Here is an 18,152-nt window from a genome sequence, read left to right on the forward strand (position 1 = left end):
AGTATTCTAGAATATTCATAGTAGTATACAAAAATCAAAAGTTTAAATTTATCTCCAAAGTATTTATGCCTGTTTTTTCATTTAGATTGATTAATTAAAAAATTAGCATGTGGTATTGATAAGCCATGTTATTGGCCCATGGTATTGTAAGTAAGCCTATTTACAAGTTTCCATGGTAAAATTGGTCTAAATATCTATGGTTAAGAATATTGTACCATCCTTCTCTAAATATATAAATCTTTAACACATATGTTAATTCTTTATAGTTAATAATGAAATAATTGTAATTAAAAATAAAGTCATAATTTAGTTAGTAATTCTGATTTATTTTAATTTTAGTAACCTAAAATGTATCACTTGGTACCTGTTTTGATGCTTGTCCACTAATTTAATCTATATAGATAGAGTAATTATATATTTTCAATCATAAATAATGAAATAATGAATTGAAATATAAGTCACCTGAGAGGTGTGAAAATACACATAATTTCTTTAGTTTTTTCGAAATGGGCACTTAAACATGGGTATGAATGAGAAAAATTCTCATGATTTTTGTCTAATCACTCCCAAAATTTAATGGTAGGGAGAGATGTTTCATATTACTTATTTATTATGTGCGACTCCTCTTTTGACTAAAATGATTTCCCAAACAAAATGAAATATACCCATTTAAAATCTCATGTGGTTGGGTAAGGATGATATTAGTAGACAAACTATAAGGGTAATTTTGAGAATTTCATGGTGCATCCATGTGAAGAAATGAATGATAGCCTATATCCAAAATGAATTTTTTGTTTGTTTTCGTGACTGACAAAGAGTGGCATGAAACCGCGTCATCCTTGACGTAATGGAGGTTATCCTACTCACACAACCATGTCTTGTAAGGGCTATACAACATAGGTGTCCCAAAAAAATTGAAAAGAATCACAATAATACTTTCCGTTTGAAGGGATTAATATAGGTTATATTATTCCATTTGAGGAAACAATGATGATCAGGTCATTTGGGTTTGATTTAGCTCTAATTTTGTTATCGTTGGTGATGTGTGCACAAATTCCAACCTTAGTGTGGGTCTCTAAAATGTAGAAAATACCATATGGAACTAAAGAAATATATTTAATACATGCCATCATTACAAAATGATCCAACGCTAGAGCAGTAAACAATGGAATATTCCTAAGAAGAGGAACAATTACTATCCCCTAAAAGCTCCAAATATGGGCATACCATTCTAAGCTTAGCTAATGAGTTATAAAAGGCATATAAGGTAAACGAATTAGAAATCCTCCAATAGTAGGTTGATCACTAGACCAATATAGAGGTAAGGCATAAAAAAGTAGAGAAGGATAGGGAAATGGTAACATAAAAAAAATTTAATCCGAAGATAATGGGATATAGAAAAAACAAAAAAGGAGGCAACTCAACCCCTCATCAAGGGGCTACTTATACAAAAAGTAAGAAATGAGGGTCCTCTCCAAAGTGAGCCTTCCTTATCCAATTTGGGTAGACTTGTTTGAACCCTGAAATTTTCCCCCACTACTTTCTTGAGGCATGAGACATGGAAGAACAAATGGATTTTTAAAATAGGTGGCAAGGCCAGTTTGTAAGTGACTGCTCCTATGCACTAAAGTATCTAATAAGGCCATAGAATTTCCGTACTAGTTTCTGGCAACCCTTTTCTTTCAAAGATGTTAACTTATATGGTTGGAGTCACATGAATACCTAATCCACTTCTTGAAATGAGCACTCAAAATGATGTTGGTCATCTTGTTGCTTCATTTTGTTCTGAGATTGATGTAGATGATCTTTGAGATGAGCAATCATGGTGGAATAGTTATGGAGGACATCATCAAATTAATGTACGTTAGAGCATCCAGGGATATATGAAACTAGTGAGGGTCTGACTTTTCCATACACCGCCTCATATGGTTTCATTTAGTGGCTTAATGATACTTAGTATTATACCACCATTCAACTAAAGGTAGCCATTGTACCCATTGATATTGCTTGTCTAAAGTGAAAAACCTCATATAGGTGTCTAAGAATTTATTGATCGCTTTTGTTTTACCATTGGTTTGGGGATGATATGCGGTACTTAGTTGGAGTTGTGTGCCCTGTAGCTTGAAAAATTCTTGCAAAAATTTGCTAGTGAAAGTGGGGTCTCAATAAGACACAATGGAAGTCAGCATGCCATGCAGTTTGAAGATCTTGTCTAAGAAAAATTGAGCCACCAAAGTGGGGGTAAACGGGTTTGGTAAAGCATAAAGATGAGCATATTTGGAAAGTTTGTGAACAATCACCATGATGACTGATTTGTTTCCTAAATTTGGGAGACCAGTGATGAAATCCATGGAAACATATGTTCAGACAAAAGAATGGAGTGGAAATGGTTGTAAGATTCCCAATAACTTGATTGTTTCGCCTTTGTTGCATTGGTACACATCACATTCAGATACAAAAGTAAGAATATCATTGTTCATGCTAGTCTGAATAAAGAGCAACGTGCTCGAGCATAAGTCTTCTGAAATGGTGAATGCCCCGTGATCGGAGATGAGTGCAGCTCATCCAAGATGCAGGTTTTGAGGGCAAAGGCTGGGGATAGCACTACTTGATCCTTGTAGGGAAGAGTATCATCCTTCCAAGAGTAGTCTGGTAAGGAATTAGGATCTTCTCTTAAGTTAATAATGAGTTGGGACAGAGCAGGGTGGGAGAACCATTCATTGTGGGCCTCTTCAATCTAATATCATATGGGTAGAGAGAATGATAGAAGGGTGCTTTCATCCTCAAATTGGTGCAAGAAGGCATGTTCCACTACATTGTCATGCCCCTTCTTGTAAATTATCTCATAAGAATATAACATCATTTTGGCAAGCCATTTATTCTTTTATGGTGAAAATACACGTTTCTCTAGAAAATATTTTAGGCTCTGATGGTTCATGCAGATTTGGAAACATCACTCCAATAAATATGGTTAGTATGTGTCTATTGCATGTAATATGTCCATTATTTCGTTCTCATAAGTATATTGGCCCATATGTTTTCCGTTGGGTTTTTGATTGGTTAAATCCAATGGCATAAATTCTTTCATTAATACAGTTCCAATACCCATACTTGAAGCATGACATTCAATCACAAAAAATTTGGTGAAGTCGGGTAAGGCCAATACAGGAGTGGAGAACATGGCTTGTTTGGGAGCCAAGAAGGTATGTTAAGTTACATCAATGCAGAGAAATGAATTTTTTTTTATAAGATTAGTGAGGGGTCTGGAAATGCATCCATAATTGCGGACAAATTTGCGATGGTAGCTAGTGAGACCCAACAATCCCTTCAAAGTTTACAATGTTTTTGGTTGAGGCCAACCTTACATTGTCTGAATATTTTCTGGATTAACCCTCACTCCTTCATTACCCACAATGAATCCCAAATACTCTACTTCTTCCATGCCAATGGAGCAATTGGATAATTTTGAAAAATAATTTGTGATCTTGGAGCAGTTGCAATATTTGGTCTACATGTTGAAGATGTTTGTCCCATGTTATGTTGTAGATGATAATGTCATCAAAGAAAACCAGGACAAATTTTCTAAGATATGGTTTTGGAAGGTAGTTCTTGAGTCTTTTAAAATTAGATGGAGCATTACAAAGACCAAATGGCATGACCATGAATTCATAATGGCCTTCATGAGTTTGGAAGGTTGCCTTGGGAATGTCTACTTCCTTCATGTGTATTTGGTGATAGCACCAATAGAGTGTTGTTTTTCCATGATCTTGGGTCTAGGATAGAATATTAGAATCTATGACACTACGAAACCAACAATCACAATGATAGTAAGTTTCACAGCAGAATATAAACAACAGTAAATCTACTAGTGCAAAAAGTATACACAACTTTTTACAATTTTCAACCCAACTTTATTATATTAATCAACATATAATACAATAGTCTAGGGCTCTTGTACTAGGGGTAATGGCCCTCAAATATCCATTAGTAAGATAATACAAAATTAGATCTTGGTATCATTCCATCAATAGGAAATCTACCCTCAACAAGATAATCTGACCATCTGGCTGATGTAGTTGACTCTCTCATCTCCCCTCAATCATACCCTATACCTTCCCAGTCCTTCAACTCCCAATGTACAACACTTCCTCTATCAATAATCCAAGTCCATATGGCCACTGAACCTCGACTATCTAATTTGCTCACTGGTTGTACCTTAGTCCATCAAGGGCACAACACATCGAGACTCCTATCAAGCTGTTCACAGCTCCACTTGTGAACAACTCTCAATATACCCACTACTACTCCTCATCTACTCAACGACTTCAGCCCACTATAGTATTCGTTCGTAGCTCCAATTAAGACTAACATAGGGCATAGAGGGATGCCATCTATCACTGCAAGATGTCCATCTCCCACAATGAACATGAACTAAGCCCATCATCTATTGTAGATTTCCTTCTCCACACACAAGTCAAGGGTTGCACAAACTATTCCTGGTTGATTAGACTCATGATCTCAACAACTACCACTCTAGCAACCACCTAGTTCCATTAATATGGTGCACATTGGGCTCCAACTTAGACACTATCACACTGTCCTCCAACAGACCATAAATTCCCAACCCACTATCCACACATGGTCCACTCTCACGCTACCCTCCAACAGACCAGAAATGACCAATCCTGATGTACCATATGTTCTTAGTTAGGGAATCCAACATGTATGGAGACCATTCCACATGGATGCTAATAGAGTTCTCAAATTTTCCTCTCCTAGGGCACCATCCACTAGCATCAATTCAACCTTAACGCATTAACATAATACATTCCTATCCCTCCTTAGCTTCTGCATCACCCTGGTACAGTCTGCTACATTCTCAACCCTCACTCGCTTCTTGCGCTGGAATTCTTGTACTTGCACGTTCCTGCACTTATGCTTTCCTACAATCGTGTTCCTACAATCATGCGTTCCTGCACTCACGTGTTCTTTCACTTGCACTTTCGTCTACTCTCACGTTCATACACTCACGTGTTATTTCACTTGCACGTTCCTCTACTCTCACATTCCTGCACTCACATTCCTACACTCACGCATTCATGTACTCATGCTTTCATGCACTCATGGTCCTGTACTAGCGTGTTCCTACACTTTCACGTTCCTATACTCATGCATTCCTGCACTTGTGCATTCCTAAACTCATGCTCCCAGACTTGTGCATTCCTAGACTCGCACGTTACTACAATCACGTTGCCTTTAATTATGTGTAGTCTATGAAATATGCTTCTTAGATCTGTCAACATTCCTCACACTTGACCTATATTTATTGGAATCAAGTGGCTCTAATGATTTTTCTTTGGGCACTACTTTAACCTCAAGCTAACCTGCCCAACACAACAAATCTACCCATATTAACTTCAAAAATTCATCTCTCTTCAACCAAAACTCAGAGTTGGATGATTTTCAATGTGTTGGATTCATCTCGACTATTAGTGTTAGTCTTTGAAGCCTTCAACCAGTGATGAAATATTCTCTTACAAAGTGGTATTAGGGTGCCAAAGTCAAATTTTGTCATTTCAGTGAGTCAAGTAAAATTTGGTCACTAGGTATTAGGTCTAGGATTTGTTTTCACTCCTTTCAAAGTTGTCCAAATGTCAGTCCAGGTCACCATTCAGCTAAGTGTACCATCATTCAAATGGTTGTCATCATCATTTCATGTTCCAATGGGTCATTTTACACCTTGTTTTTGTTTCAGTTGTACTTGGGTAAGGCTCATTTCCCTCTCCTAAGGTTTTCAAGGTAATCTCTCTTGGATGGTCAAATCATCAACAAAACTTGTGTCCTAATGTTCATACACCTTCCCCTATCCTTAATGTACCTTATTAAACACTTCCCATCATTGATATCCCTTAAATTCCTCACTTTCCCACAAACCCTAGTTTCTTGGTACAATTTGACAATTTTCTACGCTAAGCCTGTCTTTTTCCCTTTTGGACCCCTTCCCCTCACTCAATCTTTGAAATTCCACTTTCCCCTATTTCCTAACATCCCTCCCTACTTCCCAAAATTTTATCAAGAATTTAGAAGGCCCTTATCCCGTTCATTTCACTTCATTTCGATAAATCCCTTGTTCCACACATCGGGATAGGTTTTACTCAAATGATGTTTTTGAGCATGAAAAAATGAATTTGTAAAACATGAGAGAGGTTATTGTCCATAATAGGCCAAGGAAGAAAAAATTCCTTCATTTTTTACACAGGTGTCATTGTTTTACATAAATGTTAAAAATACAAGTTGCCTCAAGAGAGTTAATGCACCTCTGGAGTGACGTTGGGAAAATCAAGATTTATCCTAGCTTGGCTGGCCAAATGACTTTTTGGATGAGTAAAATGATAATTAGACACAAATATATTTCGAATGAGCTATCATGAGCTCAATTTTTAGGTGAGTAAGACCTTCAAACGTTGACTGAAACAACACTCTACATTTAGGCAGCCTCATTTTGCACATTTTTACCAGTCTTGGGATATTTGACTTTTGACAAGGCAAATGACCTGCACATTGTAAAATTCTAGATTTTCTAGAAGGTAGACTCAATAAGATTTCCAACGAGCTATCACACACCCAATTTAGACACCGGGAAGGCCTCCAAAAGGGGTCTCCAAAATGGCATTGCACACCTATCAGCTGGCATTGTGCACTTGTTGACTCTTGCCAGTGTAAAATTACGCTGGCGCTGCACATACAATTGGTGCTGCGCACCTGTTTGAGGGCGTTGTGCACCTATTTGTTATCGGGAAATCTAATGTCTATGCAGAACTGCTAGACCCACTAAGGCTGGTAGCTACCTTAGAAACAAACAAACTAAAACCACTTTCATTTTCCTTTATGAGAAGTAGATGAAAGAAGAATAAAGGAGACCAACCTCAGTCTTGCGCTTGGTTCCTTGCTTGATTCCTCTCCCTTCTGACAGGTCTTGGCCACTTGTTTCCTCGTCTACCCAACTTCAAAGATCACCTGTAGAATCAAAGCAGCATAACACTATCCAAGAAAAGAGATCTACTATCATAAACAATATAGGACCAGATATATATTGACCACACAAATGCATAAATCATCAATCATACAAGAATGTGGAGGAAAACTTGAATAGCTTTATTGATAATCAAGAAAGAGAAAATAGGATTACAACCAACTGATCTGACCCAGAATCATCCTCTCATCAAGAAAGCCCTTCTTCACCTCATGAAAAGCTTAGATCACCCAACACTATGATGTTGCACCAAGAAACCAGCAGCACTTCCTTACAAGATACAAAATTCCAGCCTTTGGATCTCTGGGATGAGGGATCCATATATAGATGGTTGCAAGGGGGGTGAGTCAGCTTTTGAGATTTGATTAGTTTCCTCTCTCTGATAGTTCTTGATTCTACTTGGAGATTGATGATCTCTTACTCATCCCTGGGCGAATGCAGAGAGGCAAGTGTCACAAGGGAAGTTTCTGGAAGATTCCATGATCCTCCATCTTGCAGATTGACCCTGCCATTTGTCCACTCTCGCCCATCGCACTCCATAGAAGGGATTTTCAACATGCATCACACCTACTGTGTGTATTTAGGTTGGATGCAACAAACTTTGACCATGGAGCAGGTGAAATGGTCCAGTTTTGAAGAATTCTGAGTAGTTTTTCATGGAGAACTTCTGGGAGATGGTGTAATTAGTTGACCTTGTTCTTTTAGGGGTTGGCACAACACTTTTAGGGAATTAGGAGCCCTTGGTTTATGGACATTTATGATTGGGGTTGCAGTGCCCAAAAATGTCTGTAACAGTTGCCCCCTAAAGCATGAGGTCGTTAATCTTTTGATGTCGGGTGAAATGATGATGAGGATCCGAAGTTGTTTCAAGCTGGAAGGCGACTTGTAATAAGATACAATACAATACATTATCTTCATAATATTTTCATGATCTAGCTTAGGCAGGCATTCCCATGCTCAGCTTTATAAATTCATTTTCATGTACATGAGACAGACAATCGTCTGAGTGTAGACTGATGATCCCGGTAGAGCCATCATCCCTTAGATTGGATGATTATCTATGAAGCAAGGATATACATTTGATGTCTTTATTTTCCTGAATATATATCGCAGTCGAGATGGATGAAACTAGATCGGGGACTTCAATCTCGTTTGATCTTCACTCAAAGTACAAGTCAATCCATGTGAGAGATGTTCTGGAGTCGAACATGGAAAGACATTGCCTGATTACCAACCAATGATGTAAGTCGTTAACAGGCACGAGAGGAATCACCGGTAATGATGATGACCCTAAAGGTACTACAGTACAATTCACATGGTGTGAATAAGGGACTTGGCGTCGAACACCACACAAAATCTTTTGGTCGAAGGCGATTGATGTAAACCTGTCGCTGGAAGTGAGAAACTTGCCATTGAGGCATGCAACCTTCAAAGTACTGAAAGGGTTGTTCCTAGATCGACTTCTTGGATAATGAGCTGATGTCGACAAGAAGTGATCCATCATAGGAGGGCCTTAGTGAATCCCACATCAATGACATGGAATGGAGCAAATGATTTTAATATAGGTGAAAATGATCTGGTGATATAAGGTTCAGGGTGGCCATCATGAAAGAATGGAGCGTGAATGTATTGCAGCGGATGAGACACAGGTGAATTCTCTGAGCAACTTCTCTTGAACATATTGGTGCCACTGACATGATGGATCGGTAGCATTAACCCCAAATATGGATGGTGTGATAGAACCATGGTGATGTGACCAGTGAATGGAACAACCCAACCCGACTTGGATGCGGAGTGAAAGTGTCATGTTCAAGAGCGAATTGCTACCAACAAAGTTTCTTCAAGTTTTATTCCCATTTTTTCCCCAGTCATTGCTGACCAGTACCTCTTTATTTTTGTCAAGCTTGAGGAGGATAACATATGCTTTTTCTATAATTTTCCCTTCGGGCAAACCCATCTCTATGTTTTAACGAGCCTAGCGGTAGTGAAACTCGTTCTTGTCTGTTATGGAGAAGTTAGTCACTATTCGGTTTTAACGAGTTTAATGACAAAGATAACTCGGTCCTTTTCAATTTTAGAGAGTCTGAAAAGGGACGTAAAGAAAACTCCAAAAATCCTTTTTCGTCACATAATCCCTTGAATCCGAAAAAGTATAAAACAATACAAAAGGGATAAATTTTCGGTACTTTTAACAAGCTGAACAAAACAAGCGCTCGATATTTTTGTGTAATAATCCATCAGGTCCAAAAAAAGATTAAAACATAAAGGAGGGATAGCACTTCCGGTCCCTTTAACGAGTTGGAGAGGCCAATGGCTCGATAATCTTTTCATATTGAAAAGAGCTTAAACGAGACTTTTTTTTTGAGGAACGAGTGATAGATTCGGGTAGCAGCTGATTCTAGGTAAGGTTTGGAATTTTCCAATCACGGTAGTGTTACAAGGATGGCTAACAGGATCACTCTTCGCAGCTGTTCCTCAAAAGGGGTAAACAATCAAGTGGAGATGAATGATCGGCCAATACAGAGTGGAGGTGATGATGAGAACACGACCAAGGCCTCAAAGGCTGATGATAATACATTCACGATGGTTATTTACCAGAAATTGGTTCATTTTTTAATGAGCTTAAACTCTGGAGGAACATTTGCTCGTTGCTTATGTTTATTTTTTAACGAGCTTGAATTCTGTGTTAAAACTACTCGATATAATGGTCATTGATTTTCTTGATTTTACCATTAATGACTTTGTTACTTCAAAGATTGTACCGCCTGCTCAATCGCTTCATCAAACTAGTTAGAAATGAACAATATATGTTGAAAAATGAGTCAAAACACTAATATTTTACTTGAATTACGTGAAAAGTAATTTAAAAGTGGTTTTTTACCTCTCATTTTACCATTTCATTTGAACTTTGGTTTGTTGGAGCTTTGGAGGTGCTTTCCCCCCTGATTTTCACTAGCTGATTCTCGGAGATTTTGTGGATGATTCTTGGCGCCGTCTAGACCAGGTAGGAGATAAACCTGAGCTCTTTAGTTTCATTCTTTCCTTTTTTAATTCTGAGCATGTTTTCTAGTTTTTCTGAGCCTTTGGGGTTTGAAAAGCTCGCCCGGGCTCCATCGCACCCTTTCTACATCGAAAGGTGCATTGCATGTTGGCCTGGCCATTGGCCAATTAGCATGTTACGCACCCAGAACACCACTGGGGGTGCGATCGGCGCAAGTAGGGAAATTTGTGCACAGTTTTTCATGGAAATTTTTTGCCTGTTTTTCACCAAATCAGGATCTGAATCTTCTCTTGTTTGTTTCCAGAGATTCATTGGAGCAAACTTCCTGTTACATGGCGAAAACGTGAGCATGAAGAAGAGGACATGCTTGCTTTAAATGATCTGGTTATGGTAAATGCACTGCGAAACTATGGCCTGTTCAAGTTTTTCCGCATTTCTATCATGAGGCAACAAATCAACTTGTTGCAATATTTGCTCGATGCATGGGATCCTACCAGCCATGTGTTCCAGATTAGGGAAAAATCTATCCCCTTGACTGTCGTGGACATCTATTTTTTGACCAGCTTATCGAGGCGAGGTGCCCCTGTCTCATTATCAGGTTCGGCCCATGGGGGTGAATCTGTGAGAGATTATATTCGCAGGTATTGCAGAGAGGGATCTCAGCCGGGTAAGGACGGAAAGATCAATATCCGAGATGTCACTAACAAGCCCTTGAGGACCATTCTGTTCACTTTTGCTAGGATGGCTGGTAGTGCAGCTCTTCATGTGGCCAACCGATCTTATATGCAGTATGCCTTAGAATGCCTTTAACCAAAGGTGTTCAACTAGTGTGATGCAGTACTCTTTGTGATGAAAGAACAGTTGACCAAGGTGAAAAACGGAAGATTGAAGAGCTTTGGATATGGTTCTATTTTGATTGCTTTTGCCTTGGAAAAGATCCCACTGATGCAGCCGCAGTATATTTCACTTGGTTTACCTCCACCAACTGAGCCACAAATGCAGAGATGGGTCGACCATATGTCCAGACATGTTGGTCAGTCTCAGGTTTCCTTTTCTGATACCTTCTTCGGGTGGTTCGATCGTCAGGAGATGGTTTTTTCCGAGTATCCATATGCTGGTATGGATTTCCAGGGTGACTCGGATTTGGTAATGCCGGCTGGCGAGCAGTGGGGTGCCATTGGTAAATTATTTGACCATATCTCTATTTATCATTTCTCTTTATAATGTCCTTGTTCTTTATTCTATCAAGACTAATCAGAACTCATGTGCTCATGTAGATGTTGGACTAGTCCAGCCAGTAGTATGCCTGAGAGTGCCAGCTGTTGCTCCAGCAGGAGAGGCTATGGGAAGGGCTATCCTTCATGACCTCGATGTGGCCAAGACTCTTTCAGCATTACAGGATTAGGTCGAAGGCCTCACTCTTGGTATTCTAGATGTGAGGACTGATGAGCTGCCTTTGAGGTTGCAGCAACATACTACCGGCGTGCCAAGTCGATGGACTAGGCTTTTATGCATGATTGCACAGGCGGTGACTTGTTATCACCAGCATCGTTAGACTAGGGTGCCCCCTAGCATTTTGAGTTTTGGGTCATTTGACCAATTTTGTCTTGGTTACAGAACATTATGTGTAAATGATAAACAGTTATATATATTTTTTTGATTTTCAGAGTTTTATTTTGGTTAAGTTACATGATCCTGATGCAAATATTGATGAAATGCTTCCTTTTATAAATGTTGCAAATGTTTATCTAACACATAATCTGCCAAGGAGTCTGTTAATGTGTTTAAGTTTCTGGAAATATGTTGATATTGAATAAAATCAAATTGCCTTTCCAAAATCTTGACCCTTAAGAACATGCGATAGATAGCTGGATTTCGGACGGAGTAGATACCAGTGAGTTCTAGTATGATGAGCTATGAGTCTAGCCTGATGACAAGTCGGCGTACGCCATGTGTGATGGCATCCAAGAGAAGTTCTATCAATGCACTATATTCAGCGATGTTATTTGTTGAACGACCAATACATACCCCTCTGAAACTTACTAACTCGTTGCTTCGATCAAAAATGGCCTAGGACACAAAAGATAGGTTCCGCGAACTACGACTCGCTCTGTCAGCATATCCAGCAAATGATTCCAATAGGTTCGACATCTGCAACAAATGTAAAAAGTGGATTACTTGACCAAAACGATTACCCTTAGCGAAAACAAAAATGTAACAAAAGCATATGGGTTACTACACTGAATCATGTGTAGTAACGCTTAAGGTACAACCTGTTACGGGGTTGCGCCAATGGAATCCCATCATAATCCATTAACTCGTAGGCTCCTTTTGCTAATACATGTTTAACAATATAGGGGCCCATTCATAAAGACTTGAATTTACCTGCTCCCAATTTATCAGATTCTTGGTCATAAAGTAAGGCCAAGTCACCTTCTGAGAAGACACAAAGTTTGACATTCTTGTCGAACTGCACCTTGACTCATTTCTTATGGGCATCTTCAGCCAAAGCGGCATCACAATGGTTTTCATCCAATTGGATTAGTTCCAAGAAACGAGCCTCCTCTTCTGAAGTTCCGGGGAGAAGGTCGACTGCGAGTTTGAGGGACGAGATTTCACACTGAACTGGTAAGATTGCTTCTAGGCCATACACTAGTTGAAAAGGTGTAAATCCAATTGCATTTCTTACCGATGTTCGATATGCCCATAAGGTCGAGTACAGGATTAGGTGCCAACTACTTTTGTGGACCCCAATCATCCTTTGCAGCATCCACTTCGGGACCTTGTTGATTGCTTCAACTTATCCGTTGGCCTGCGGATAATACAGAGTAGAGCTGTCATGGGACAACCCTAATTTGGCAGCCAATTCAACCATCATATGATTGCGAAAATGCGATCCATGATCTGTGACTATAGCCTATGGGACGCCGAATGTAGCTATTTTGCCGGTATTGTTTAATGTAGGAATCGCCTCGACCCATTTGGTAAAATAGTCTACCGCGACTATGATATACCCATGCCCCCCGGTCGAGGTGGGGTTACATGTCATGAAATCAATCCCCATTTGGCGAATGGCCCAACAACAACTATTGGCTGCAGAGGTGCGGGTTTTCTCCTGGTTTTGCTATCGAAAATTTGACATGCATGGCAACTTCTGACTGTGGTTATGCAATATTTGAACATTGTTGGACATAAGTATCCTGCTCGTAAAAATTTTTGCGCCGTAGCGTGACCAGATTGATGACCCCCACACGCGCCTGAATAGCAATCATTCAGGAATTTTTCGGCCTCCTCATGGGTGAGGCACCTCGTCAGAATTGTATCGACACCATGACGGTAAAGCGTATCACCGACGATCATGTAGTCTTTTGATTGGTATCGAATACGTTTTTCTTCAGAGCGGGAGGTATTAGGCCTATATTTTTGGGTTTGGAGATAGATGATTATATCTCCATACCAAGGATTGCTTGAATATATCAGAAACAAAGATTCATCCACGATGGTTTCTTCGGATGTTTCATCGTTGGACGACGATGGGAGATCACATAGTAATTCCGCGAATACCAGGGATTTCTTCGATTTGGATTTTACAAATTCCAGACCGAACTCTTGAAGAATTGCTAACCATTTTGAATATTTGCCCCTCAGCAACTATCGCAACAATATATAAGTCATGGGGTTGCAATCTGACAGAACGGTAGTTTTTCGAAAGAGGATACAGTGTCGAAATCTCTGTATCGCTTGATCAACTACGAGAGCCAGCTTTTCAACATAGGAATACTTGCTTTCTGTAGAATTTAAGTTCCTACTTAAATAATATATAGGATGTTCAATTCCATTGTCTTCTTGAACTAAAACCATTGCGATGGTTGTATCCGCTGCAGCCAGATACAGGTTAAAGTCTTTTTGATAATCAGGAGTGTACATTAACGATGCTTTCATTAGGGATTCCTTTAGAGCATCAAAGGAAGCTTGCGCAACCTGATCCCAGACAAAGGGTACTTATTTTTTCAATAGACGTGTATAACCTTTAGCAAGTTCTGCATAATTTGGAATGAGCCTCCTCAGAATGTTTGCTTTCCCTTGGATTTTCTGAATCTGAAGAAAATTTGAAGGTGGAGGCAAATTTATGATTTCCTGAACCTTACATGGTGGTAATCTTCCCATGGCGCCCCTTCAATTACCATTGAATGAACAATTCCTTCGTCATTGTAATGCACTCGCGACCAAGGATCTAAAGGGGTGCCATATTCCTTAGACCTATCTATCCAAACGCTTGATGAGCGTTGATTCGGGTCTGCCTCCCATGCCGAAAACATTGATTGCTACAATATTTCTATTGGGCTTGGACGCAACACCTACGGATGATCCATGTTAATATCGTTTTCTGAGATCTTTTGAATTGAACATATCATATTGCAGGTTCCTACCATTGCCACTTCCACCAGATTGATTGGAGGCAGGAGGGCAAAAGTCCCCATTAATATAGGGTCTTTTAGTAGGCCTACTCCAATATTTTGAAGCCTATGGGGGCTTCCATGGATCATCGGAATTCTTCCTATAACTTGGGAGCTATTGGGGAGAAATGTTTGTTGGTCGACGATTGTAATTCCTCCTTGAAAAGGAAATGCAATCTTTCTAAAGTAGGTCGACACAACTGCTGCCATAGCATATATCCATGGTCTTCCCAGTAGGATGTTGTAATCAAGGTTTCTGTCGATTACTTCGACATCTATTTCTACTGTTTTCCATCCTAGTTCAACTTGCAAGTTACTTAGAATACCATACGGGGTATATGTTTGTCCATGAAATTATTTTAATGTTGTCGAAGATCGCGACAAGGATGGAGATCCTAAAGTTTTCCAGAAACTCATCGACATAATACATGTAGATGCCCCCTCATCAATAATTGTTTGATGAACAGTTTTGTTGAGGGCTATCACTTGAATGAGGAAAGCTAGTTGAGCTAGTAACTGAGGATCGTATCCTTTATGATTAAAGGACACAAGATTAGAATCCTTTGGGTCTATCCCACCTATAGCTGATAATAAAGCCTACTTTTGGGATGGGCAATTTTGCAGTACCTCAAACGTTGACACAGCGGATGGCGATTGGTCCAGATCTTCCACTATATTATAATGCTGTGCTGCTCTGGCACGAGGATTAAATGTAGACTTGTGTACTACTCCCTTTGGCAGTTTTATTGTGAGCTCTAGAATGATGGACGACGCAACTTCTGTTGAAGTTTTTGACGAACTACTAGGTTGATCTTTATCCTTGTTGTTCGACAGCTGTGGATTCCCGTAATCTTTATTCCTTGTCGATATCAAAGAATCATTTTGCTGTTTCGAAACCAAAAACATCAGTACTTGGGACGGGGAAGCATTTTCACTAGTAACCAGATTTGTCCCTGGATTTGGAAACAGATCAGTCAATACCACCGAGGTTTTTGAATTCTTGAAGAATCTTTTAAGCTTAGCTTTATGTGGACAATTTTTTGTCCAATGATCCTCATCACATATTAAGCATGGATTTTTTGGTTTCCTATCTCCAGGAGGGTTTGCAGAAGGATTTTCAGGTGATGATTCCTCTTGTTTCTTCTTCTTCCCTTTTTTTTTCTTCTTGCCTCCTGGTTGCTTGGTTTCTTTGCATTTATCATTCGAGACGGCATTTACTTCCGAGGCGAGAAGTTCTTCTTTTTCATTTTGACTGGAAATATTATGGGATTTTTTAGATGTAGCCTTTGTTGATTTCATGTCTGTCGTACCAACCACGCCATCGCCGGCATGAGGGTCATTGTTTGATTTAGGAGGAGGAGGGACGGAAAATTCTGGTCTGGGAGCGTCAGGGATTTTATCGTAGAGCATGCCAAAATGAGTATAAATCAAGTCTGAATATTGTGCATGAGAAATTACTTGCTCTTCAGTGATGACTCCTCCTTTTGCCACATCTTCTGTAATGGAAGGTAATAATGACTTAATAAACCATTCAGCTAAAAGTTGATCAGGAACATACGTTTTTACCATTCTACGATGACGTCACCACTCATGAATATGATCGGATATGTGAGTGGCCATTGTTTGTTTGAAATTGGTAAGAAGTTTTGTTCCTATTTTGTACCTTATTGGTAACTGAAAATGGGTTAAAAAGGTTGTGGCCAGGGTACTAAAGTTGTCAAACGAAGCTCTGGGTAACTCGATATACCATTTTGCTACCGGACCCGTTAATGTCCTCTGAAAAAGTCGAAGCCTAATCGAATCATCGTTTAGGGTGTTTGATGAACGCCACAGATGAAATGTCATCACATGATTCGACGGGTCTTCACCTGGATTTCCATTAAATTTAGGAATATCTGACAGAAGTTTATGTGGAATCGCTAGCCACCAAGGGGCGTAAGCAATTGGATCGTTCATTAGCCGATTTAGATCTGGTAACTCTAAAGTCGCCACGAAGGGTAACTGTTGATTCAGGTTTGGCGAAGCATACCCTGGATAGGATGGAATGGCCTGAGCAGTTTGTCTTTGCATACCAGCATAATGCATTTGATGCTGGTAACTTTGGTAAGGTTAATGGGCATAACCACTGTAGAATGGTTGATTTTGACCGTTTTGAATATACGGCTGCCCACTATTTGCAAAGATTTGTTGCTCAGATCCTTGGTATACTTGTTGGAATTGCGGTTGTTGGTATTGCACCAACCATGGTTGCGAAGCCATGTGCTGTTGTCCAATACTGACTGTTTGACCAAGATGAGGGGTAATTGTACCCATTTGGGACTGTGTCATTCCACTAGTTGGAGATTGTCGTTGAGTTGCAGGGACAAGAGGTTGTTGCATTACAACCTGAGAAACCTAAGGTTGGCATACAACAGGCAACGCTTGTACTTGCAACACAGTCACAATAGCCGGCGTAGTTGGCATATTTGACATAGGTAAACATTGTTGCATCGAATATACAACTCTTGGTTGTTGAGGCAGTATTGGCACCCAACCGCTAGATGTAATTCCATCATAACCTGAATTTTATTGTGAACTCTCGTATGGTTGTCCTCCCGGAGGAGACAATGGAAGTGTATATTTGCCCCCATACGGCAGTAATCCCATACTCAAAGGAATTGTTTGTCCTTGAGGACCAGACTACCCAAATTGACATCTTAAAGGATCAATTTGCTGAGACTCAACATAAGAGTTCCCAGATACTATTCCGGATGAACAAACAGGAATGGACCATACTATCGAAATAGCCCCTGAGTGGGCCGCTTATAGCGATTGAGAGCTAGTTGGGACAGATGGTATGCCGATGAACATTTTTGGAGTGATAGCAAGAAGTTCCGTCGTCGCTGTGTCGGATGACATAGTCCTAGATGTCGACAGTTGTTCAGACATTTCTAGTCTATCCAAAAGATTTCCTAGCGATTCTACAAGAGCTTCCGATGACGGTAGACTAATTTCTGATGAAGAAGGATATAGAGTGATCCCGACTCCAAATCGCGATGGAGTACTAGATGGAGGATCTTCCACAATCTTTTCTATAGCAATCAAACCAGGTGGAAGAGGTAGACCGTCAGGTCAATAAAATATTTCTGGTTCCGAAGAAGGTATAGAATCTGTAGCGACAGATGTTTGGGGAGTAACAACTTCTGAATCAACTGTAGATGGAGCTGGTTCAGTAATACAAGTGTTTACCCTCACACTAGGATTAGTTCAACTGTCCTTTGGTGGCTGCTGAACTTCTTCTGTAAAGGCAGGGATACCAGAAATGTTTCAAGTAACCGGAGCCTCCGATAGTGTTGGAACACTTGTTCTAACTTTACCAGGGGATTTGGAACTGGTTAAACGAGTTCGCTTTGTCTGTAACAGTTTCGACCCTGGAGACAAAGACGGTTGACTCGTAAGCCTCCGCGAACGACGGGGTTTCAATTGACTTTCTTCCATGATTGCGGATTACTCAATCAACTAAAAATCATGGGGAAGTATGTTTCCGAATTAAATAAATTTTAGACGCTTTGACACAACTTGCTTTTTCAATTTTTAAGAGTCGAGAAAAAACAAAGGATGACTCTAGTCACCTTTGATTTTTAATGAGCTTGAAGTGACAAGTGCTCAGATGGACCTTTTC

This window comes from Pinus tabuliformis, chromosome 4_1, assembly GCF_031772625.1.
Source record: "Pinus tabuliformis cultivar Carrire ecotype Pingquan chromosome 4_1, CPIR1, whole genome shotgun sequence".
NCBI classification, from domain to species: domain Eukaryota; kingdom Viridiplantae; phylum Streptophyta; class Pinopsida; order Pinales; family Pinaceae; genus Pinus; species Pinus tabuliformis.